Raw genomic sequence first — 26,960 nt, forward strand, 5'->3', positions numbered from 1 at the left:
CATGTCTTGTATGTGTTTGTACTCCCTTAGAAAGCCTTGGAAATTATACTGTGTTTGAGCACATCTGTAAGAAGATGACCTACTCTGATATTTATAATTGGGCACCTATGGTAACTCTAAAGGGCAGGGAAATGTTTTCCTTAAAGGTTACTAATGCAGCCTCAGCTAACAAGTGTGTAACTTCTGTCAACTGTACTAAAAACTGTTTTGTGCTTTCAGCAAATGTGAAGATGAATTGCACCACCACCACTAGTGTACCGAATGTTTTGCTCACATTAAATTGCCTGTAGGATGCTTCTAATAGGTAGAAGGACTGCTTACTCCTGTGTTCCAGCAAACAGTTCTGGAGGACCATGCTCTCTGGGAAGACTGATGATGTTTATGTCTCTGAAGCCCCACTCTGTCTGGGCTCTGTGGGCACTCTCCCTTGCACCTGATTGTAACAGTGGTAAAGCCCCGCTGAGTATGTGTCTTTGACTATATGTAATGCCAGCCATGGTATCCTATCTGAATGGAGAAATAAGTAGACTGGCCTGTGCCATAGCAAAAGCTTTGAATGCTCCCTCACAAGCTATCAGTGCCATTAGTCAAGAATTAGGACAAGAGAAGCAGTACGGGGGAATCATGCAGCTATAGACTGCCTTCTTTTAAGACATAATCATGGATTTAAAGGACAAATTTAAAGGACTCTGCTGTTTCAATCTGACTAATAATTCACAGCTCATAGAGCATAAAATAAAACAAGTAAATGAAGAACCCAATTAAAACAGAGAGGAATTTTTAGGTATTGATTTATCTAAACTAACCTCCTGGCTGCCTACTATTACTGGTCTTAGAGAGGCATTTGTTGTTTTCATTTTTTTTCAGTATCATAGCTTGCTATTGCATACAGTGTGCTGTTTATGTAGATCTGCAATTAAGTGTATTCCTAAGCCCCCCACCAGAAGGACTAATGCTAAGATATGTGCTTAACAGTAAAATGAGCACTTCCACATAAAGCTACCCTCACAGATACAAGATAGTTTAAACTAACAGTGGGAGAATAATGGGCAACTCAAAAGTTGGAAAGTTTTAGTTTAGGTAATAGCCAATAAGCTTAGTAATCAATGCATGTAAAAGCTGTTGTTCTGGGAACTGAAGGCATGAACCACCCTGACTCCAGGAGACCATAAGCAGTCCCACCTTTGTGCCTCAGGAGGACTGCAAGCAATTCAAGATGGTAACTGAGCCATTGTGTTCCAGGGTGAGATGACCTCCACCCAGGACACAGCTAAAGACCACTGCTTGGGGCAAGAATGCTGCAGTTTTCTTAATCCAATTAACTTTTCCCCAAATTCCAAACCCCTTACCTACACTTTATTCTCCTTACAAAAAGGGCCATTGTAAAATGGAATTGAAGACAATGTTTAGGGTACAAACCTGCCCTCTTCTCAGGGGCCTGCATCTAAATGAGGTGCCCATAGAGATTCAAAAACAAAAGCAAAAAAAAAAAGCAAAAAAGAAAGAAAAGAAAGAAAAGAAAATGTCTTTTAACTAAGAAACCAGGTCTTGCTTTAGGTAATATTGAACAGTAGAACAACAAATATACATAACATTAAACATAGTTATTCTCTTTTAAAATATTATATTTTTGGTGAAACTATTTCATATTCAATATAAAGAATTCAAGTAATATAGACATTTATAAAAATGAAATGACAACAAATAAAATCCACCACTGAGAAATACCAAGTGAATATCACTCCAGATATCCCTAGATACACACACAGATCGAAAGATTCTATCCATCTATACATTTTCCTGTCTATCATCTCTTGCCTCTTTATCTCTCTAAATATATGTAAATATAACACATACTTATAAACAGATATATATGTACATTTGCATGGGTAAAAATGTATGATACATATGCTCAGCTATTTCCAGACCTGTTTCTACTATTCTCTAATTTCTTCTACCTTCAGATCATAGGGAAAATAAAACTTCTCAGTTTGTTTCCCTCCACATTATGGGAAACATTTTAGTGAGACTTTTCAGAATTTTAATTTTAATTTTTTTTTAACTAAATGGTGAGGCTTATAGGCAGTTACTTTAGAAGTTTCTGCACATTTTTTCCAAAATCCTCTTGCTCTTTCACAGCCAACATTTTTCAACATTGATGGCATTAGGTCAAGTTCTTTTCATTCATTGTTTACTGATGACTTTTGGACATGGGGCTGTATACCATTTTATTAAGTATCGTGATCAAGAATATTTTAATACATTTTCAGAGCCATTTAAATGATATACAACTGAATTACTGCTTAATATTCAATCAATATTTATTGACTATGTACTATCTACCAGGCAGAATGACAATAAAAATGAATAATATAAAGTCTTTAGATAGAAACATAATCTATCTAGGCTTGTAGTTTTCCAGAGTCAAAAAAAGAAAGTTCACATAATTAAGACTGTGTGGAATGTATGAATTATATTATGTATTAGGAAACCCTTGCCTTTTAATTTGGTTCTGAGGTTGCTGCAAAAAATTGCCCCTCTATTATGCTATACTCTTATTCTCTACATTTTTCATGGTTGTAAATCTTATGGAGAAAACAACGTTTATCTTACTTTGAAGAGGTTTAGTATTGTATTTGGAAGAAATTGAATTGAAAAATTGCCATCAGCCACAGCTAGTTTGACAACAAAAGCTCTTCCACAACTGAAGGATTAATTGAGTGACTTTTTCTTGTTAGGTGAAAAGAAATATGAGCAAGAGGATATAGTAACTGAAATCAAACATCCTACATCCCTGCATTCTATCCAGCTCATTCTGACTGAAGAAATTAAGTCAAATGGCAAGGCAAATAGCTAAGCTAAATCTTTAATCTTTAGACACAGCTGGATTTAAAAAATATTTTTGTCTATTTGAAGCACGTTTAGATTGTATTTCTTGAACTTTTATTGATTAGAGAATATATGATAATTAGGAGCTATCTGAGATATCAGAGAAATTAATGACTTTCTTTCCATTATTAGTCTGAGTAAGGAAATTATTTAATTGAGGATTTGATTATGAATGCAATCACAGAACTTTCAAGAACTATGAGATGCATCAAAGAACTTTGAAGGGCTGTTAAAGGTCTAAGCGTTTACCATACGTGGGAGCTAACACATCATCCTGACACAGATTCGGGGGTGTTGATGGAAGGCGGGCTCCTGGGTCAGAGACACAGGACTTTCTTATTCACGTTATTGCCATTGAAGAAATGGATCCATAGTGTTCACATCCCCAGCAAACATTAAATCTGGTATGTGATAACATAAGAAAAAACTATTTATTTTGATAGATAAATTTATGCTCATGCAAATAACTTGGAATCTTTAGTGTTGAAATTATTCTTTACTTGAGAGTTTTCTCCTATGTTTATTTATTTATATGTTTAACTAGTTTATGGATTTTTTCTTGTTCTTTGTTTTTTTTATCTTCCAAGAGGCTGTGAGACTCATTTCTTATTAAATATTACATATGTTGTTGATTATTCAGGCAGGAGCCACAGTTTATGAGGTACACAGTTTTACTGTGGCATCCTTATTGCTTCTTAAAGCCAGATAATAGCTTCCAAATCATCCAAAACTCTTCTCTTAAACCTTCCCCTGGAATATGGACTTTTAGATTTAATTGCTGGTAAACTCATGATTATTTGTTATCTCTTAGTTTCACATTGACTTTCAAGTTGCTTGTTATGGAAACTTCTTAACATAAAAATCAAGCAAACAGGTCAAATGCATGAAATATCTTGGACTTGAAAGATGTATTAATAAAAGTGCCAGATGATCACTCTACCAACACATTTGAATCCACCCATATTAATGAAAAAGTTTTAATAAGAAATTGGCCCCAACTCTGTAAAACTTTTAAGAAATATATTGTGGCTTTATTGATTGTTTTTATTGGAGAATTAAGTGAAATTTAAATCTTTAACTTGTATTCATTCAATTGTCTATATGTGAAAGAACCCCATGGTAAGAAAATAAATGAAAAGATACATACTAATTCCAAAAATAGGGCTTCAGAAGGTTTCTAGTCTATATTTATAAAAGCAGCTGTGGAGTTGTTTAAAATATATTGATTGTATTTTCATATAAGCATTCTAACAATTTTGTTAGTTTCATCGGGATTGTGGTAGGTCTGCATCTCTTTCCTCTTTCAATGATATCATGTCTAAAAGCACTGAGCAAAACCCATGCTCACAAGTAATTCAAAGGTGTATTACTCACTCGAGCATAAGCAAAACAAGGGAGTTCTTGGCTGAGGGGTTCTACCATGTGGTGCTGACTCTTGGAGTCTGATGTCCTTGAAGAGAAAGGGGAAGGAGAGAGAGGAAGGAGAGAGGGAGGGGGGAAGGAGAGGAGAGAGAGACTTATTCAATGAGATTTTGGTATTTATATGTATGCTAGCATTTTTAAGTACTGCTGAACAGACTAATTTCCCGTAGCCAGTAGGGTTTGGGGAAAAGGGAAGGGGCAGGCCTGGAGACCTTACATACAACATGTTCCTTGTGCAGCCTGGCAGGAGTTGAGCAGGTGCTGGGGGGCAGGATGATGCATTATCCAGGTATCATTTTGCTGGGTGGGGGTGACTTCCTGCTTCCAATTTACACGTGCATATGTACACACACACACATAAACACACACAGTATGGTATTTCTTACGTCTCCCTTCAATTTTATTAGCTAATTTAAACACCAAAATTAAAATATGGTAGATTTGTGTGCTACTGGTTTTATTTCATTACAGAGGTAATTTTGAGCTGTTAAAGCTTTTTGTTTGTTTGCTATTTTTACCCACGTAGAATATGGGGCATCAAATAAGTGTTAACGTGTTTAGATGCATTGTACCTGGTAGGCCATATAAATTTCATTAACCAGTTTCAAATTATATCTGTATGCTATCAGCCGTGATTTCCTTTGATATGTTAATAAATAACAAAGATTCAGAAATATGAGTATTGTTCAAAATTCTAGAATGTAGCATTCCCTTGAGCATTGAAACACCTGTATATTTATTCATACTTTCATTTTTAAGACAGAAATATTTTCATTTGGGAAACGGTGTATGAGGATGAGAATAATGCAGGGGTATTGCTCATAACTTGTGAACGCTGGTGACTGCTGATTCGATTACAATGGACGTTTTCATAAGCATTGATTCCCTGCTTTAATAAGGATTCATGTTTAGCACCTAAGTATAGAAATAGTTCAATATCCTACTTCAGTGTTCATCCTACGTGACAGTTTTCGTCCTGTTTGTGATTATTGACCACTGCCTCTTTATTCAAACTCCTCTCAATTGGCTTCTTTCCTTCCTGCCTTTCAGAACCTTTTCAATATAGAATATCTTTCTCATCTCTTAAATATTGATATAAACTAATGTGCTAGTTTTGATTGTTTAATTCCACTCTACATCCTTGCTAGGTTTTTTCACCTTCTCCCATGATCTCAACTACCACAGACATACATGAAACTTACAAAGTTATATTTCTTTTTTTTCTATTTTTTAATTTTAATCATTGTTCAAGTATAGTTTTCTCCCTTTTGCACCCATTCCAGCCCACCCACCCAACCCTCCCCACTTCCCTCCCATTACCACCCTCCCCCTAGTTTGTGTCCATGTGTCTTTTAAATTTGTTCCTGTAAACCCTACCCATTCTTCCCTGAAATTCCCTCTTCTCTCCCCTCTGGTCACTGTCAGTCTGTCCTCTATTTCAGTGTCCTTGGTTATATTTTGCTTGTTTCTTTGTTTTGTTGTTTAGTGTATATTTCTATCCCTATTTTTAATCACTAAATACTGTACATCTATGCACATTCTCTAGGCACCAAACTTGTAATACATAAAATCATATTATTTTTCACCTAAAATATCTTCATTTATACTGTCTTCTGTCTCTCCTCTCAGTGCCATCATTGATAAATCAGTGATCTAAGTTTAAAAGCATAGAGTCTTCCCTGACTTTTCTCCCTGCTACCTCTCTTCTGCAAAAAAGTTACCAGATCCCCTGGCTGATATGTCCTAAATAACTTTCAACCCTGGATGACTCTGTCAATCCCACTTCCACTCCTAAGACTTTGGGATCCTTCTTAATTTTCTAAACCTTCAGCTTCTCCCCTTCTCCAGTTTATAGTTTCCACAATACTTAGAATTTTTCTGCAACAGTTATTTGATGGTTCTTTTTCTAACATACAAACATGGTAAAGTCAATTGGCCTTCAGGACATTCATACTGTAGCCCATAGGTGGCAAACATGATGCCCTTGGGACAAATTTGGCCTTCCACCTTGTTTTATCTGGCCCAGCACTTTATTTCTACCCGGCACTGTGATCTTCTTGCTTAACTGTTAAAGAGTAGTTACATTTATACAGTCCTAACATTACATTTGGCCCTTTGAAGGCAACCTCGAGGCCAATGTGGGCCCTGGTGAAGATGAGTTTGACACCCCTGTGCTAGACCCAATGACTCCTTCTGACCCATCTTCCACTCACAACCTTGTACCTCCAGCCACATAGGACACATTTCCATATCTATAAATACCCATATGTGCATAATTCAAGGCCTGTTTGATTTCCTGGAATGTCATCCTTTTTCCCACCTACCATTGCCTACTTTGTTCTTAGTCGTTTTAAAAGACCCAACATTTTACATGCCAGCGAATGTCCTCAGTGACTTATATAGGCTATGTCATTGAATTCTCAAAATAATCCCCTGTGTTGGGGACTACTAGTGTCCTGATTTTACAGATAATGGGGTGTTGACGGGTTAAATAATTGTGCCACTTTCAATTGGCAGGCTGATCCTTGACTAGGTGAACTTAATCATTATGTACCGTTGCCTACCTTATAAACTCCTCAAGAGAAGCTGCCATGAAAATTATACTGCATCCTCATTTGAATTCCTAGCATCACCCATAGAGCCTCACACAGAGTTGCTCAGTGAGTTTTCAATGAATTAGCCAGGTTAAGCAATTTGCAGCCTTTACAGTGAGATAAATCTTTTCCAAAGGAGTGATGCTTCTCAGCTAATGTCTGCAAACACAGTTTACTTATATGCAAGTTAATAATAAAAACAGTAACAATATAGTGTTACTGAAATATATAGCACATTCTGTTACTGAAAGAATCAAATATTGTGATTTTAACTAAGCTCTTAGAATTGATTTCTGGCATACCGTGAGCACTCAAAATAATTATTATTGGTTTTCTATTTTCACATCATTATGCTTTTTGTTTCCAAAGACATCAGTATATAGGCCAATTCAGTGTAATTGTCCAGGGGTGGACAAAAGTAGGTTTACAGTTGTGAGTATGTGAAACATTGAGTTTATTCTTTTTAAAAAAGATTTTATTTATTTATTTTTAGAGAGGGAAGGGAGGGAGAAAGAGAGAGAGAGAGAAACAGCAATGTTCGGTTGCTGGGGGTCATGGCCTGCGACCCAGGCATGTACCCTGACTGGGAATTGAACCTGCGACACTTTGGTTCACAGCCCAAGCTCAATCCACTGAGCTACGCTGGCCAGGGCAAGCTTATTCTGGCATTATTATTAATTATTTGTATTACATCTGTAAATCTATTTGGCCCATCTCAGTATTTTAATTCAGGATAAACATTGTATTTTTGTCTGAGGCTGGTTGCAAATATTAAGTGAGCTAACACATTTCAAATTTTTGGCATAATGTTAAGTACAAAGTATGTACTCAGTTGGAATTATTAATGCTTAATTTTTATAATAATTAAAAAAATTGATAACTACTCAAATAGAATTATCACAAGGAGTCAATAATTTTAAAATACAAAGAAAAATAACCTAGCATAAAGTCAGTGCTTTTTAAGTGTGATTATTATCAATTTACTTTTATACATTTTCCTTAAATTTTCCCATCATAATTAATTATGAATACCCAAGACAAGGTTTTTCTTCTCACACAATTGACCTTTTTATTTGGAATGATCAAACATAAGCCAAGGGTTTATTAAATTTCCTTTTCACCCTATGAAAAGTACAAGGAAACACACAAACAAACAAAAAACTTCATGTGAAATTCAGCACTTTCAGCCTTCTTTACTTAATGGTTGTTATATCCTGGGGATATACACATACACAACAGAATGGGTCAAAATGTCCTCTGCATAGTGTCAGGTATCTTACTTTTATCTTAACATATGCACAATGTTACACATTTAAGAACATTGATTTGTGAAACTCTTCTCTCTTCCATTACATGTAAGTCTCTTACATCAAACCAGTGTTACTAAAAATGCAGAGTTTCCATCACTTAGACAATTATTTCAGTGCAGCTTTCTCCAGAAGCAGCGCCTGAGTCATGTTCTCAGTCTCAGAATCTAACACAAAGATATTTCCTTCACCAAATTTGCTAATCAGGATTTAGGGAGAGGCCAGGAGTGTTATTCTAGCTCAGCAGTTAAAAGAAAAATAGGGGTGCTATTTAGGAAGGGTGATTTCAATGCTATTCAAGACTGGTTTCAACATGGCTGGAGAGTTGCTTTTTTGGCCCCTGCCATTTAAATGACAGTGGTTCCCCACCTGGTAATTCTGACACACACACACACACACACAGCTAAAGCCACAAACATTTCCTAGTATCTTCTAAACCACTAGTCTAGCTGAAGTCAATCAAATGTAAACGTAAGGTCAATGAAATTTAGGCCCCATCTTAATAAGTATAATCATTTATTAATGACTGGTCATGTATTTATTTTATGCAACTTTCATTGCTTTAAAATATAGTGTTCAGCACAAATAACACCACTTTTACTATTACGAAATCATAAGCATGTAATTTTATAACATAACAATATCACACTCAAGCATACCATATGACATTTTAGGTGAAATGTTCAAGTTAAAACTGTAAATTATTACACCCATATTATTACCCTACCATCCACACTCAAGCAGGCCTTACTTCTGCTGGACCCTGTATATACGAGTATATAAGGGATCATATATCCAGTTTCTATTTTACTAATCTAACATAAGCTGTTTAATTATTAATTAGAGCCATTTAAAATTAATGCATTTTAGAAAAATAATGCATTAATTCTAATACAAATATGAATTAATTGCTTTATTAATATTTAATTTTTAGTAAGTACAAAAGTATTTATTAATTTATTCTATAACACTAATGGAAACACTGAGCTGTGGATTAAGATGGGGAGGGTCAAACCATGGTCTTTTTGCCAGTGGATCCAAAAGATGCCACAATATTTTATAAAACATCTCAACCTTGCTCAAAAACTTGGGTGATTCCTCTGTTGAGGTGAAGACGATCTATTCATGACTACTGATCACCTGGACTTCTAAAGGAGCTCACAATAACCCATATAAAAGGTCCCATGTTGAAGTTAGGAGAGGTAATAATAAACACTGTGAATTTATCTTTTAGATGTTAGATTAACAGTATTTAGTACTGTTAATTTAAAATTAGAGATGTGACCCAGATTCAGCCTATTTTACTATTTTTTCTTATATTGGGTGGTCAAAAAACTGTAGTGATTTCTTTCTTATTCAAGATACTGTTATTGAAATTATATCATTATGATATTTGCCTTTCTTTTGGTTAGGTACAAATTATAAGCTTTGTAATAAAATTCATGTCAAGAGAAATGGCCAATTATATATAATTTTTAGCAAAACATGTGTCCTTTCTACCTCCTCTCACAGATAAACTCCCTTACACAATAACTTTACAGTGTTCTCCCATTTAAACACAATCCATCTTTCATTTCATATAAACATGTCAACAATACCCATGGGTAGTTCTACAATAATTAGAACTGTAGAAATTATTATGCAAATATGGAATTGATCATTATACACAATCATTTATGTGTATTTTATCTTTTTAAATCTTTCTTTTTATAAAATGTTAACATTATTCTAAAAGATGAAACCCAATATTCATGAACTAATAATAGCTTAGCTTCTTTATTTCTTAGAATCCTAAAATAAACAACTAAAATCCGATATTCATACGGGACTTGAGTTTCAAGCATGTGAAGGAGCATGCACCATACTGCAAATAGAATCAGAATTGGACTCATCTCCACATTTGCCTGATTTAAACATCTGGATAATTTTCGCAGACTGCATGATTCCCTTAAATGCATTTAAAATATCTGATGTCTTTAAATGCCAGAATAAATGAGGGGATCTTTCACTTTATATCTGGATGATTAGTCTTATATAGACACAGTCTGATTTCTAACTTCTCTATTCACAATTTTTAAAGAGGATAAATACATTTTCAATGCGGATAGCAAGAGTATTATTTTAATACATCATATCCATTCTCAGAATAAGAAGCTACTAAATAGCTTTGCCCACAATATTTTAGCCATCATTATCACGTATCGGTTATTGGGTACCCACAGGCACTATGCTAGACACAAATAGAACATTTTTAATGCTTCTTAAACTTAAGCTAATCTGCATAGATTTATTCCAATGACATGTATAGTAAAATCCTTCTTTGAAAATATGTAATGTATCATCTTTCAAGGCTTAGTCCAAAAACAAAAACTAAAACAAAAAATTTTTCAAGCCAGCTGACTCGGAAGCATTGTAGAAAACTAGAAACATAATTGTATTTCCTGACTCCTCCTTCATGCTCTGTCACTTTCTAAACGAATTTGGCAGAAAAAACAAATTAACAGCTAAGAAAAGACAGGGAGAAGGAAATTCTTAATAGAAAAACATCTTTTAAAATACTTTCATGGTGAATCTTCAGTCTTTTACTGTTTTTTATTGCTAGGTTGAAAATGGCATCATCAAACCACAAAAGTATTTTTAATTTGTAATACATGAAGAATGTGCTGCTTTTTTGTGAATATGTGAATGTGTGGAATTCAGATAAGTGAACTCAAAAATCATTCTTAAGCTTTTTCAGAGTGCATTTTCTTGGTTAATATCACTTTTAATATGTCCACTTTGTTCTACTCAGCCATTTAACAGCAGATTTGAGAAAACAAAACTATTCTTTTTAAAATCTTATGTTTGAATTTTTGCCATTACTTTGAAAAAAAGACCCACTGGGCTAAATATTTAGAGCATTATTATAAACCTCTCTCATAATAAAACAGGAATAAAGAAAACAACAAGGTATGTTGAATTGGGCATATCTACACTTCACAATCTCTTGTTCTCTTTGGTTTCTAGGAACACAAGAGATTTGTATTTCTGCACCTTCTTGAACTTAGACATGGTCATTTGACCTCCACTGGGTACTGATACATAGACAGAAATGGCACATTTTATTTCCAGGTGGAAGCATTTGATTGATGGTGCTCAGCTTTCTGGACTGTTCATCTTCTCATACAATAATGGAGGAAACTCCTGCTGATATGAAAACAACTCTCAGCTGTCCTGGGAAAGACCTGCAGTAAACATCGCTTCAGGAAAAATGAATTTGTCGTTTTAAGTCAGTGATATTTTGGAATTTGTTTCTATGGCTGAATCCAGCTATTCTGATAGATATGAGTTCATGTCACAGGGACAGGTTAAAATTGCACATTCTTAACCTGTAACATATTGTTTAGTTTATATTTAACCTACCAGTGATGAGCAGTAAATTTAGGACATCAAAATTAAATGTTTTAATTGACAGTGGTATTTCATTTTCTTTGTTAATCAAAGCCTCACCAAATCAGCCCTGAATTGACAATTGGCATTCTTTAACTGTTTGGTTTAGAGAACATTTATTACAAAATATGTGGGCATGTATGTGTATCTTTGGTCTTATTTGAATGTCAACATTGCTCTATCCTTTCTTAAAACCTAAATGAGGTCACTTCTTCACCATGATTCTGCCACTCCACAGTCATTTCCCTTTGCATTTACTACCATAACGTATTGTTACATCTTTAATTTCTCAGTCAGCTTGTTAAAAATGTTTGAATTTGTTTGGTTATGCTCTTACCTCCAAACTTGCCCATGTGTATTCTAAAAGATGCAAAATCTCAGTCTCATATATTTACTTAGTGAGTCTCTCCTATTTCACCTTCTGAAATCTGTGTTTTGTCCTGACTGACCTATTTACATGCCTTTTTGGTTCTTATTCTTCCACTGTGTTTCCTGGAACTTGAAGTAAGAATCTGTCTCTTATTGGAACTTCAACTGAGTTCATTTTGCCTAAGAAGCTCTACAACATATTTTCATTACCATTGTAATCACTCTTAATCACTCCTCACCAGAACTCTCAATTTTTCTGCTCTCCTCCTGGTTTTGCTTTGCTTTTGCCCACTTGACAAGTTAAAATCATAGTTGACTATCTGCTTCTCATCATTATCCCTTTACCAGCACGACTGCTCTAGAAGAGTACATCTGAACTGACTATTGATGGCACTAGTTTGCCGTGGAAGTTCTAATGATAGTTTATTTCTGCGAATAACTTTTCTTTCCCTGCTCCATTGGCTTCACACCGTAGTACCACATAGACACCTCCATAAGATGCCTGTTCTCCTTCATAAGGTAGAGAATAGACTGGGTACTGTAATCTGTAATTCTTTGACAGAAATTGTTCCCTATTTTGCAATTTTTGCAACATCACTCTGGCTGAGAGACTTTTCTTTTATTGTGTTTCCCCAATTTCTGTAAGTTGAGCTATGATTAATTGCATACTAAGCTAGAGTCTCCAGTATTTCACCCTGCACAACGAATGGATAGTTACCTTGGATTCTTTTATGTGACAAAGAAATAAGGTTAATGGTCAGTGGCAAAATTCCTGTCAAACAGAAATCATGTTTGGGAAATAAAACTTAAAAAAAAATCTTTCAACCCAAAAACTTCTCCACAAAGGTAGTAAAGAAGGAAATACTTTCATTATTGAACAAGCATTAAACCAGAATGTGAGGCACATCAAAGGGAATGTGCTAAGAGATTGTAAAGACAGAGAGAAATCCCGCCCCTTACCAAACTGTCTTAGTCCATTTAGACAGCTATAACAAATACACCGTGGATCAGGCAGCTAACTTCCTGGCATCTTGCTTCTAGTCGCAAGCTCACCTTCTGTCATGAAGATTGGAAAAGCTTGATTTTCTCTTAATAAATCCTATTAGCAGACACAGATAGTTACCCCAATTACCAGATAAAGTGGGGATGAACAATGCGTGGTACTGTTCACATACCACTGTACTGTCAAGTTCATCGGGAATGGCACTATCAAGTCTTCTTACTTGAGGACTAGTGATTGTTTATTTTGAGAACATTCATTTAAAGGGTTGTATCTGTTTGGCCACTGATATAAATCGAATGTTTGTATCCGTCCCTAATTCAAATGTTGAAACCCTTCCCGCAATGAGACGGCAGTAGAAGGGGGAGTCTTTGGCTGAGAATTAGGATTAGATGAAGTCCAAGTGAGGAGCCCTCCTGAGTGGGGTGACTGCCCTCATGACTGAGCTCGTTTACCTGCTTTGCTCGGTGCTACGTGTACATGCAATGACATGTCAGCAGCGGTCTGCTGCCCGGGCGCGGGCTCTCCTCAGAACCAGATCTCTGCTAGCACTCAGCTTTCCAGCTTCCATAATGGTGAGAAAGCATTTCTGGCGCACGCAAGCCTCTTCATCTGTAGTCTATTCAGACCGAACGGACTAAGACAGCTCCATGAAGTGATGAGATTCCTTTCTGTCTCTGAGGGGTTGCCAGTGACGTGCACCACATTCTGGTTTAATGCTTATTCACTGACACAACGGTTTTCCTCCTCTGCTACTTTTGTGGGGAAGTTTTCTGGTTGGGGTAAAATTTTTTTAAATTACATTTTCCCAACAGGATAAACATTCAGTGACCCAGCTGTGTAAGTCAATTCCCTAAGGAGTCGTGGTTGGGTGGATGATATGAAAAGTCGGCATAAATGGAGCCAATTTAAAGTGTAGTCAGAAAAGGAGAAAGGACTCATGGGCATGGACAGCAATGTGGTGCCTGCTGGGGGGGAGCGGGAATAAAGGGGCTACACAGTCATGGAAAAAATAAAATAAAGATTAAATTTTAAAAATTGTAGTCAGGGCAGCCATTCCAGAGGAAGTTCTTCGAATGTCTTACTCCTTCAGTCTTTTTAGGTTTGAAACATAAAATGCATGCTGATATTTTAAGACAGTACAAAATAAAAAATAATATTAATAACTTTAGTATGTTGATTAGATTTTGAAATGATGGTATTTGGGATATGCTGGGTGCTATTAAATGAATTTCAACTGTTACTTTTCGTTTTTCAATATGGTCACTCTGAAAAGTAAATTACATTATATTTCCATTGATGGGTAATAGTCCGTCAGTTTCCCAGCCTTGTTCTCTCTCCAGTGCTCCATGACAGCTAACTTAAATCCAACTCTTTCTAAACTTCACCTCCTGCCACCTCTCACTCAGTCTCTGCTAATCACCACATCTCCATTTCCTTGGGAGTCCAATTTCCTTGGGACTCTCTGAGCTTCCTGGAGTTCCTGGAAGTCTGTCTCCTTTGCCAGACTGGGGAGGTTTTCCTCCATTATTTTTTCAAATGAATTTTCAATTTCTTGCTCTTCCTCTTCTCCTCTTGGCTCCCCTCTGATTCAGATGTTGGAACATTTGAAGTTGTCCCAGAGGATTGGGATTAGTTGTCCTAATCCTCTCCTCATTTTTTTTTTGAATTTTTGTTTCTTCATTCTGTTCTTGAATGTTTACTTCTTCCTTGTGCTCCAAATTGTTGATTTGAGTCCCAGTTTCCTTTCCTTTACCATTGGTTCCCTGTATATTTTTCTTTATTTCACTTTGCATGGCCTGCAATCTTCCTCTATTTTGCAACCATACTCAATCATTTCTGTGAGCATCCTGATTACCAGTGATTTGAACTTTGCATCTGATAGGTTGGCTATGTCCTTGTTGCTTCGTTGTTTTTCTGGAGCTTTTATTTGTTCTTTCATTTGGGCCATATTTCTTTGTCTTGAAAGAAATAAGTTACATAGTAAAGGGCATAGCCTTAGGTATTCACCAGGACAGGACAACCCACAGTGCTGTGTTGTGGTGCTATATGTGGGGGAAGGACCCAAGAGGGAACAATGCCACTTGCTCTGCTCTAGGCTGGTCTTTCAGTCACTTTCCCCACTACCCACAAGCAAATTGGGCCCTTCTGGTGCTGATTCCAAGGTGGGTGGATTTGTGTATGTTCTAGGACTCCAATGGGTCTCTCCAATAGACTCTCCTGTAAAGCTAGGAGTTTCTCCCGAGGCCACAACCCCCCACAGGTTTTAACAGCCAGATGTTTTGAGGCTTTCTTTTCCTGCACTGGAACCCTGGGTTGCGCAGTCTGTCTTGCTCCCCAGTTGCTCCTCCTGATTTTTCTGCACGTGAATGTGTGACCACCTGGCTCACCAGCTGCTGCCTTGCTATATGGCCTTTCCACGCCAGCTGCCCATCTTTGCCCCTCCTACCAGTCTGAATGAATGTTTCCTCTTTAATTCCTTGGATGCCAGACTTTCATACAGTTCAATTTTCTGATAGTTCTGGTTGCTTTTTTGATTAAATTTGTTGTTACCCTTCTTTTGGTTGTGCACAGAAGCAAAGCATATCTACCTATGCTTCCATCTTGGCAAGATGCTAAAATTTAGTTTTGAAGAATAAATAAAATAACATGTACAAGACATCTGGCAAAATACCTGGAATATTGTAGACCCTGAGTATAGATACTATTTTCTGTATCACACTTCTTTACAAATGCCTTTTATGGTATGTAGAACAGAAGCCTCTATTCTTTGAAATATACTGATTGTCACTTTTTAGCTAGGAACATATTGCGACCTAAATAAAGTTTTTTGCTTAGTATGTAATTTATCCTTTAAACCACCTTGAAGGGCAAAAAGGAAGGGGAAGAACAAAGAGGACAAGAATGGAAGGAGAAAAGAGGTGGAAAACAAAGGAGGTGATTTGATTTTAAACTAACAAAAGGAAGTTCAGGGCCACAGAGTGTATAGGCTGAGCAAGAGCCAGGGCAGAAACTTCAATTCACTGACTTTGAGCTCAACCACTTTCCAGTTGGCTACACTGCTCTAAACGAGCTCCCAGACAAAGGCATCTCCAAAACACAAAAGAATGCTAAAGAGGGTGATTCATGGGGGGGCGGGGGCGGGAATTGGAATTTCCCAAAGAACAGTCTCTCAGTCCTTGGAAAGTCACTTTTCTAAAGGCAGCACTGTACAATGGGGAAACCTTTAAGGCCTTCCATTTACTTATAAATGAAAGCCAGAAAAACAGAATAGGTAGAAAAGACCTGGATAGTTTGAATGCATGGTAAACAATGAGGCAGTGAAAACCAGGTTTCTGAGAAACGGAAATCAATGGAGGAATGCCAGGGAACTGAAAAATGTGAAATTGGAAACTATGTAAAAAAGCCTGTAACTTCAACTGAAAATCAGTTAGATGACATGGAAGGTGTGAGTGCATGTGCATATGTGTGTGAGTACATGTGTCTCTTTTTGCTTTAACTGTTAATTCTAACCTTTAGATGGTACATATGAGTAAAAGTGCAACACAGATAAAAACTCTGAAAGATTTATATATTTCCTTAAAGAAACAAAAATAGACATAAACTGCAAACTAAATTATGAATGCACATGTGTAAAAATAACTAGTATGGTAATGATATTTTGGTAACCATAATTGATGTACATAAATTTACTGACTTGGATCCTTTTAATAATGAGATGGTGATATAAATAATTTTTAAATGTTATTCCATCATTTTTCTGTATGAATTAGATTATTCCCAGATATCCTTTAAATTGTCATTTCTTAAAAATAATGTTTTTTTATATAAAAATGATAAAGCAACAGGGCAACCAACTGAAGCAGGGGAGGAAGAAATTGTCCTCTACTTTTAGGTTGTTATTGCTGGTCTAATAGTTAAACCAATATAAGAGATTAACAAAAGGCCTGGCTGGCATAGCTCAGTGGATTGAGTGCAGGCTGTGAACCAAAGCATCACAGGTTCAATTCCCAATCAGGGCACATGCCTGGGTTGCAGGCTATGGCCCCCAGCAACCACACATTGATGTTTCTCTCTCTCTCTCTCTTTCTCCCTCCCTTCCCTCTCTAAAAATAATAAATAAAATCTTTACAAAAAGAGATTAACAAAAGAAAATGACCAAATGTCACTTCATAGGTAAATATGGGAACTAACATCCATAAGCGGTTCAGAGACACAAAGTTAAAATGAGGTATACCTGGCATCCTGAGCCAAGGTGCTGAGGACAGGTGCTGAGGGACTTCAGAGTGGGTGGGCACAGTTCATGGGGCATAAGACCAGGTGTTCACTAACTGGCAGTTTACCCCTCCATATAGATGAGTCATTAAAAATGATCTCTTATGGTAATTCTTATTATGGGCAAGGTCCTTAATTTAAATTCTGGAAGAGAGAGGTAGACATTTCTCTTGAGTCTGCAGCATCTCAGTTGCCTTCAGCTGAAAACTATCCATATCCACAAGTAGCTAATTGTGGGGAGACTTATTCTGAACCCCTTCACTAAACTGTACGTATTTTCCTTAAACAGACTCAATAACTTAAGTTTTGGATTTTAAAACAAAACTTTTCTGGAAACTTTATTACATGAATTTCACTATTCCTTTATATTTTTTCTGGAAAGTTTTTTTTTCTTTCCTCTTCATTTCCCAACAGTACTACTACTAAATACCTAAGTTCTATATATCTATCAAATGCTTCTCTTCGAAGCCTTTGTTACAAGATAGGGTTCTGTTCTTATGCTCAGGGTAATGTTTACAGGTTAAATCCACACAGAATTGGGTTCGATAGGGTGATAACCTTCTGACTAGTGTAAATAGTGTTACAAGGTGCTGATCAGCACTTCCTCCATCTCAATTTTTGGATTCTATGCACAACCTATGGAATTGTAGGTTGTTTTTTAATTAGTTGACATTAGACATTGAGAAGGAACCCAGAGGACAAGACTACATAGACTTTGAATTATTCCAGCCCCGGAGTATTTTGTATTGCTTCGTGCTCAGTAACTGAGATGACTCAGACCTAGTTTTGAACTACGTTATACCATTTTTTTACGGTTCAGAATCTCCAAAAATGGTTAAGATACCATTAAGAGAAGATGATTTTCTTTATGTCAATTTCATTGTGAAATGAAGCTAGATAAATTCATGTCATATTATCAATGATTACATTAAAATCCTGTTTTTGACTGTCAAGTTAGCCTCTTTTTTTATCTTTTCCCTCTTAAACTTACCTCAGTATTAATTGGTAACCTGGAAATGGAGGAAGGGCACTGGCTCATATTTGGAGAGGCTGTCATGCCAGATAATGGTATGGACAAATAGGCACTTCGCTTCTTCAGGAAGAAAGTTTTATTTGGAAGGTAAATTTTAAATTAGAACTGAATTAAATTATCTGAGGACAGAGGTGTTGGATGCATCTAAAATTTTCAAAGAACATTTTTAAAGCAACTACAAAAAACTAAATTCTTTAAAGATATAGGAAGCAAAGGATAACACTATTATGTGTTATATATGTTGATAATTATAACTACATAGTTTCAAAAGCACTGGTCTCTTCGAGTGTCAAACTATTTTTTTAGGAAATAGGATGAAAGGAAGACATTCATTTTATTGTCACCTACTTTTGATTTTCACAGTCTCGAAGTTCAGTTTTCTTGTTGAGAAGTGAATAGATACCTTCTCATTTTATTTGATCCGACTATTACCTGGAGTTACAAACTAAGGTAACATTTGATGTTAGATATCAAAAACATGATCAAGGAATAGGAAAAAAGTCACATTATAAAATATATATGAACAATGTACAGACCTTCTTAAAGTAACTTTTGCTTTGTTTTGATAGGGAATGTTTCAGCAATTGTCTAAAGACAAATTTGCATATGTCTCATGAAATATACTATAGATTTAGCTTCCTCTCTATTATAATATTTTTACTTCAGCAAAAAATAAAATACAGGCTTTTCCTGGCTTTGCACAAAATGTCATGAAATATTAAGGCCACTTTGTATAAACTGAACTAAAAGGCTCATTTACTTGAGATAGCCTGGAAACTCAAGACAATTTTCAGCTTAAATTGCTTGGATAACAGGTTGAATTTTTCATTTTTTAATCACAGTTGCACATATTTAAAAAGTTTTATCATAACTTACTGTATTTGTTCTTAATTTATTTTAAATTTCAGAAATGATAATACATTGAATAAATATTCAATTTAGGGAATACAAGCATGAGACTGGGTTTCTCATTTATATTAATGATATGTAGGATGCTTTGGTTATTTTTATATTCCACACAGGTCTCTCTGTAACTAGTATATTTATAACTTTTGAGTAGCTGAAAAAAATCATGAAACCATTGGAAAAATTCCAACTATTGGATGACCCTTTGCTACCTATAAATGATGAATGACTCATGCATAGTATATATAAAAATTCCTTCATAAAATAGAAAAGTGAGAAAATAGTAAAACAAAAAATCTAGTATGCACTTATGAAGATGAAAAATGAAACAGTAAATAGTTCTGTGGCATCTGTGGAATGAAATAGTACTTGTTATACATTAAAGTCGAATAAGGCTCAGAGGTATATATTGTGATGAATTATGTTATTATTTTAGAAGAGATTCATAGTGATTTATATTTAACCCTTTGGAGGTCACGGTAAAAAAAAATTACAGCACAGGTCACATGTCTTGAATATCATACACCCTCATGAGACACCTGTCATAATCAAACCGACAGCTTTAACTTTATGGCTTAAAATTAGTCATGTACAAACATGCAGCTAATCATGCAGGACCCTTTTCTCCACATCTTTGCCAATAGTTGTTATTTTTTAATTTAATGATTATAGTCATTCTGACACATGTGAGGTGATACCTCATTGTGATTTTAATTTGAATTTCCCTATGATTAGTGATGTTGAGCATCTTTTCACATGTCTGTTAACCATCTGTATGTCCTCTTTGGAGACATTCACGTCCACTGTCAATTATTTAAATGGGATGATTTGTTTATTTGTTTGTTTTTGGTGTTAGGTTCTATGAGTTGTTTATACAGTTTCAATATTAAGCCCATACTGGATATATCATTGGCAAACATATTGTTCCATTCAGTGGGTTATCTTTTTGTTTCGTTGATAGTTTTCTTTGCTGTGCAAAAACTTTTTATTTGATGAAGTCTCATTTGTTTATTTTTTAACTTTGCTGCTCTTGCCAGAGGAGACATATTAAAAAGATATTGCTAGGGGCAATATCAAAGAGTTTATTTCCTATATTTTTCCAGGAGGTTTATGTTTTCTGTCCTTACATTAACTCTAATTCATTTTGCATTTAATTCACTAATAAAAATTTTCAGTAAAGTTGCAGGATAAAAAAAACAATATCTAGAAATCTGTTACATTTCTATACATCAGTAATAAATCATCAGAAGTAGAATTTAAGGAAACAATACTATTTACAACTGCATAAAAAACATAAAATACCTATAAATAAATTTAACCAAAAAGGTAAAACACCTATATGCTGAAAACTATAGAATATTAAAGAAAGAAATTTAATAAGACACAAATAAATGGGAAAATGTAACTTGTTCATGAGTTGGAAAGATTAATATTGTTAAAACGTCATTATTACCTATAGCAATAAGCAGATTCAATGCAATTCCTATTAAAATATCTATGGCATTCTTCTCAGTAATAGAACAAGCTAATATTTACATGGTTCCTTGCTAAAATTTGAAAATTTGTTTAACATTGAAAATGAAGAATAGATGAAAAGGAAAATGAAGTAAGTCATTAAAACATTCAACCCTGGCTGGCGTAGCTCAGTGGATTGAGCACGGGCTGTGAACCAAAGTGTGGCAGGTTCGATTCCCAGTCAGGGCACATGCCTGGGTTGCAGGCCATGGCCCCCAGCAACCGCACATTGATGTTTCTCTCTCTCTCTCTCTCTCTCTCTCCCTCTCTCTCTCTCTCTCTCTCTCTCTCTCTCTCTCTCTCTCCCCCCTTCCCTCTCTAAAAAAAGTAAATAAATAAAATCTTAAAAAAAAACAGTCTTCAAATACTTGAAGAACTTTTCATTTGGAAATTGAGGCATATGTTCTATAGTATGTCAAGAAGCAGGCTTTGAGCCAACTGGAAAAAGCAACAAAAGTTCCATTTTGTCTTTGAGCCATTGTCAAGTTTAAGTTTCTTTTCACCTAAAGAGAAAACTCTCACTTGGGGGCTTTGAGATTTTCCAGCTGACATTATATGGACTATTCAAGCACCAAAGACTTTCATATCCCTTCCAAATGTAAGGCGGTGTATTTCCTCGGTTGTAGGATCAAGTAGAAACCAGGGAACTGTTTTTAGAAGATCTAACAAAACAACATGGGGACTGCAAAAATACCCCAAAAAGTCAACTGGAAGAAGATACACACATACATTTGGTGTGCTTGTGTGTTGATGCATCACCATGCAAAGAGAATATTTGAGTTTTATTACCATAGAAATACAATTTAAAAAAGAAGTAACAAAGAAACTTATATTCTGTTAAAAACTGAGCACCTGATAAGGTTTTGACTTGACTCTTTGACAGTATCAGCTCTCACTAGAATGAAGGTTCTTGAAGGAAAACTGTCTGTATTTCTCCCTGTCAGCAAGGTGCAACATATGATGAACTAGAAGTGAGGGGGAAGTTGTATAAAAAGCTACTTGGTTCATTTCAGGTTCACAATTGGCAAATTTGACAACTTTTCCAGTCTAAAAGAAAGTGAAATTAACAAAAAAAATAATTTTCAGTGATATGAGTATGATAACATGTCCAGAAAATCTAAGCATCAGCACTAAAAGTCAGATTTTCATTTAGTTATTTTAGAGAAGATAAAATTGATGATGTTCTCAATACAAATAAACTAATAAGAAATACAATAATTCTGATTTTTTCAAAATTACTTTTCATAATTTTAGTGAGTACAAATGCTATGAAATTATTTTATTCATTTGTTGAATTAAACTGTTAAGAAAATAGGCTCTGATAAGAACTAAAGTTTTAAAAATGGTATGCAACAGTCCCTGCCAAAAAAGATATGACAGTAATGAGATGTATACTTGTAAGTGTATGAAAATTAAAATATGATATTAAAACAACTTCAATAAAATATTGCATGCATTACAACAAAAATGTTTTACATTGGCTTTGCAGTATTATCAGATGTTCATTACTAGATAAGATGAAAGGAATTTTTTGCTGAGGGAAAATGTAGATATTATAGTATTTCAGAAAACTAAGTAGCCTGATAGACTGGACCAAAGACTGATACAGTGACATGTAAGAAAATATAGTTAGATGTTTAGATTGATTATGAAGACCTTGCATACCATTCTAGAAATCAGCACACTTTATCTTATAAGCTTTGGAAACATTACTCTTAGCTTTTGTAAAAAGCATAGGGGTTGAAGTTGTAAAGACTAAAGGCATAAAGAGCAATTAACCAGAGTCAGGTTTAAAATGAGACAATAAGCCGTGGCTGTGAATAAGAGAGATAGAACTACTTTGTATATATGTGTATTACATTCCTTCAATAGTTACTGCCAGAATCAACAGCTTATATAGGAGCATAAATTCTTCAAGATTTTTTCCTTTTTTCTCTTAATATGAAATATGAAAGCAGTTGCCTACAAAAGGATTAATAAATTCCTTTTATTTTGTTTCATCAAAGAAGTGAGACCAATTCCTGCCTTAGAACATGAAATAAAATGGAATAATATCTGTTTCTTCTTTGTTCACAGAAAACAAGACAATTGCTGACAAAGTAATACCCCCAATCATCTGAAATAAACCTTTTAGATTCAGGTTTCATGTATGACTCATTTTCTTTTGCTGTTCAGTGAAATTGCAAAATGATATAAATTTAATTCTGTATATCTCAGCGAGATATTCTAGCACTTAGAAGGGAATGTGGAAGTCAAATTGAAAAATATGATTATAGATATTTGTAGCTATTTTCTTCCTTCGATGGGTATTCTTAAAAATTTATATGGTACCTCAATGGCATTGCACTGGAGGCTGGAAACACAGACGTGAATAAAACTGACCAAACTCTGGCTGCCATAGAGCTTCTTTTCTACTGGGAGGAGAAAAAAAAAACAGAGTGAAAAACTTTATTTTGGTGGATGCCAATGAACAGAAATACGTGAATGAATAGGATGTGCTGGATTGGGATTTCAGATCATAAACACAGTGGACATGGAAAAGCTGACTGAGAAGATGGCATTTGAGTGCAGGCCTAACAGAGGAAAGGAAGTCATTCATACTAACATTTGGGAGTGGAACACTCAGGTTTGAAATGTACTTTCTATTTTTTCTCTCACAAATTGTGACAATTAACATGAGATTTTTAGGATATTCCAATAAACTGCTCTAATTCACTATGCTTAGGTAGAGTTTAATGTTAATGTATGTGTTTTCTTATTATCATAGATCAAAATTATTTTGTAGACTCACTTTGTCCACATGGAAGTATCTATCCCTAATCTTACTCATGCTATTATTGCTTTGCCACATTTTGGAATATCTGTCCTATTTAGTTTCTGCTCATCATCCATTTCATCACCAGCCTACAGAAATCTCTGAAAGCATCCCTGCATCCCAACATCAGTATGTCCTAAACCATTTCATTTTCTTTGCCCTTGCTGCTTTCTAAGAAATCCTGGACACTAGTACTATATTACTGTCAGACTACTTGATAACTATTAGAAAGTATGGTAAAACTTGATAAAGTTTACTTTATTGCTGGACTCATGAACATGGATTAAATTTAGAACTAATAGTCCTAGAATATTTTTTACTCTAATATTAGACATTCTCAGGTCAATTTGCATTAGCTTTCCTATGAGAACTTTCAGTGTTTTCCTGTGTTTCACATGTGGTTTATTTGTGTATATTCAGTATATCAGATAAATATCATCAAAACAAACTCTGCTCTGAATTGTGCTGGTGCCCAAAGTGTCAGAACCATCAATATTTACATGACATATCATGCCTGCATATCCGACATAATCTATGAACTCCACTCCAGATCTGTTTATTTATGTGTGTGATTAACAAATACTTTCACAGCTTCTAAGATTTTTCTTTTTAAGTGTATATTTATGAAAAAGTTGAAACATTTTTGAGTGGAGAGAATGTTATAATGAACACTCAGGTATTCATTACTTAGCTTTAACCAGCATCAACCTTTAGTCAATTTGGTTTAATCTACAAGCATACTCCCCTGCCCCCACATTTCTGGCTATTATTTTTTATTATATCCTCCATTACATTATTTTATTTACACATATTTTAGTATATAACCATTAAAATATTTTAAACCAAAGCATAATAAATTATATGTAAAAACCAAAAATCTATTTTTTAATACAGATTGTATTTGTTTATTTTTAGAGAAAGAGGGAGGGAGGGAGAAAGAGATGGAGAGAAACATCAATGTGCAGTTGCCTCTCACGTGCTCCCTACTGGGACCTGGCCAGCAACCCAGGCATGTGTCCTGAAAATTTCTTAATATAAGAAAAGAACTGTGTGCAGATTTTCCCATTCCTCATTATCAACTGAGTTGGTTTGTTAAAATAGATTCACAACAAACATAGATTTCACTCAATGCCAGACTTTACTCATAATCTGAGTGATGAAAGTAAAATCTGACAAAGAGATAGCATTCCTCTTTCTTGAAGGGAGTGATTTTCATAGGTAACTTCATAATTGTCCTTTCCCTGTCAACACACACATTTTAGTTCAGGAGTACAAGACTACAAATTGTACTAACCATATGTGCAGTCAGTATAAGCAGACAGAGAGAAAGAGGTATTTAGGTTGGTTGCTTCTTAGCTATCACTCAGGGGTTATAGGTTAATTACTCAGGGCTAAAGAGGTTAAAGAGATTATATAACTAGCTTTACCTCTCTAGGCAGCTATTTTTCATAAATTTTTTGCATACACAAAATTCCACACATATACACACAGGCTAATTATATCCTGAAGAAGTAGGGAGTTCTGGTGAAGCCAACATTTCCCAAAGAGATAAATCACAGTTAATTATCGGCTGCTCTTCATTCCTTTTTTCTGTTCATATATGTCCTTACAGATATTTCCAAATAAAATCCCAGTATTGAAATTGGTGGATTATTTCCTTAAGTTATGTAACGTGTATTGATGTCTCTTCCCTTGCCCTAATTTGTCTCTTCTTGAGATTGTAGGAGAGCAGGTATTTGTCACCCCAAAGTATGTCTCTTTGGCATGAGGATTATTTTACGCTGATTATTTTTAAGAATAAAAACCCTCAGAGAGAGCATTTTACCTCCCCCTCAACTGCCTAAAATACTGTAGATAAAGGGCCTGGTTCAGGAAGAGTCCTCAATCACCAAATACATATTTACAAAGAATATGGGCTAGGTGTGGTGGGGTGAACTGGGGCAGGGCTTGGAGACCAAAATCCTCTTCGTGCCCCATTGCCTCTGCATGGCATAGCAAACAGTTGACTTTTAAAGTATTTGTTAGATGTGACAGAGTGTTTAAAAGTCTTTAGTTTCTGGTACAATGGTGTATTCTACAATCATTTCAGACAATTCTTGCCTGAAGTGTGGAAGCAGAAATTACACCAAGGAGCCCAAGATCTTTGGAGTGGGAAATGTCTTCTGTTAACTGTAATGCGGGCAACAAGATGAATATTCCTACTGTTTTAGTCATTTTTTTCTGTTTTTTTTTTCATCGTCAAAACAAGGAAATGTGTGTGTGTGCACATGCATGCATACTTCTGTGTGTGTTTGTGTGTGTGTAAACAATGTTCTCAGTGACTGAAACATTCAAACTCATGACTCTGTCCCACAATGCGCACACAGTAATTTCGGAAGGGTAATACAAACAGCAGCAGCAGCAACAAGAATAGTGAAAACATTTTACATTTAAGTTCTTTTTGCCCTTAGGCCATATCCCAAGAGAACTGAAGAAATTACTGAATCTTAAATTTGCTTGAAACAATTCCTGTTCAACCATTGCACATCTCAAAAGATAGTTCTTTGTTTCCTTTTGCTCTTGATTTTGTAGAAATTTCTTTTCTAAATATTTTGCTTTGTTTTATATTTATGTGAAATACTTATATAGTTCCAAATTAAACTCTTCCAACAAGGCACATATTTAAAAACACTCAGCCAGCTGCAGAGTTCCTTAATATTGGATGAACTATAGTTTATAAAGCTCTTAATTTAGGATTTGCTACTTTAATCAGTTTAGTCATAACAATTCAATACTTAGTAAATTCAGGATATTAGTAGTGCTTTGATTTTTCTACATAGTTTACCAGTCTTCTTTTCATTGGTTTATGTCTTATTCATAAATGCTGAATAAAAATACTCATCTGCCCACGAAGACTCATTGGAGTATAGACAAGTTCCTGCAATTGTTTTCCTTTGTTACATCTGATGCAGAGTCTACACATTCTCCCAGTTAATAAAGTGTAAATAAGCTTTAGTTTATGTGTCCTGATTTTGCTTCATTTATATATTCTGTTTCCATTTTTTATGTTCTGTATTTTTAAAAAAATGATACATTACAAAGATGCTGTTCATTTCATATTCTTGTAAATGATTATACTACCAAGAAAATTTGATACTCAGTTGTTCAGTTGAAACTAAGAAATCACTGCCTCGTTGAGCATTCTTTGTCACACACTATTAGAATATTCTGTGATGCTAAAATAGACATGTTTTAGTTGTTTACCTCTTTAGCCATGATTCATTCTCAAATAATTTTTATCTACCCTCTTCAGGATTTAATAATACTACTTATTGTACAGACATATTAATTGCATAACAAGTTTTAGTGCATTTTCTAATATAAGAATAGAAACTTACAAAGAAGTTCTGGAATAGTTATTAGTATA

This window comes from Phyllostomus hastatus, unplaced genomic scaffold, assembly GCF_019186645.2.
Source record: "Phyllostomus hastatus isolate PE091 unplaced genomic scaffold, TTU_PhHast_1.1 phas_scaffold_21, whole genome shotgun sequence".
Lineage (NCBI taxonomy): Eukaryota > Metazoa > Chordata > Mammalia > Chiroptera > Phyllostomidae > Phyllostomus > Phyllostomus hastatus.